Source organism: Myotis brandtii, unplaced genomic scaffold, assembly GCF_000412655.1.
Source record: "Myotis brandtii unplaced genomic scaffold, ASM41265v1 scaffold720, whole genome shotgun sequence".
Taxonomy (NCBI): domain Eukaryota; kingdom Metazoa; phylum Chordata; class Mammalia; order Chiroptera; family Vespertilionidae; genus Myotis; species Myotis brandtii.
This window is the reverse complement of record NW_005370839.1, coordinates 208,283-209,015: the sequence shown is the minus strand read 5'-3', so window position 1 is coordinate 209,015 and position 733 is coordinate 208,283.

Genomic DNA, 733 nt, shown 5'->3' with positions numbered 1-733 from the left:
GGCGCCTTCTCCTGGGGTACAGTCAACATGCCTACGACGGCGCCGACTACATCGCCCTGAACGAGGACCTGACCTCCTGGACCGCGGCCGACATGGCCGGTCAGATCACCCAGAACAAGTGGGAGGCAGCTGGTCTCACTGAGCAGCACAGGAGCTACCTAGAGGGGGAGTGCCTGCAGTGGCTCCGCATTCACCTGGAAAAAGGGAAGGAGACACTGCAGCGCGCAGGTACCAGGGGCCTTGGGGCAGACCCCTCTCCCTGGGGCTGGGTCTCCTACAAGGAGCCAGGACAGGGGGTCAGTGTCAGATACTCCTCCTCGGGTCAGGGAGAGAATCCCCCTGGATGTCCAGGTCAGGTACCAGAGGGACCCCCCTCCTCTCAGGGACAGTTAGGGGTGCAAGCTCTCCTGGGGTGCAGGGAGACCCCCCAGAAATAGCCCATCAGCGGTTCCCATGGGCCCTGCTGGGGCTCTGGGACCCACGGGGACCTTCTCTATCAGGCCTTGTGTGCTGCCCACACCCACTGTGTCTGAGGCCTGACCCCAGCTTTTCTGAGTCACATGGCCTCCTGCCCTGGGCTGTGTCTCTCTGATTCTAGAACCTTCTAAAGACTAGAAGGTCCTTCCAGGTGCCTCAGTCCAGGCTGGTGTGTGGGCTGTGTGCTCCCTCCCCCACCCCAGGTGTCTGTCCACTCTCAGGATGGTCACATGGGCGCTGCTGGAGTGTCCCATGG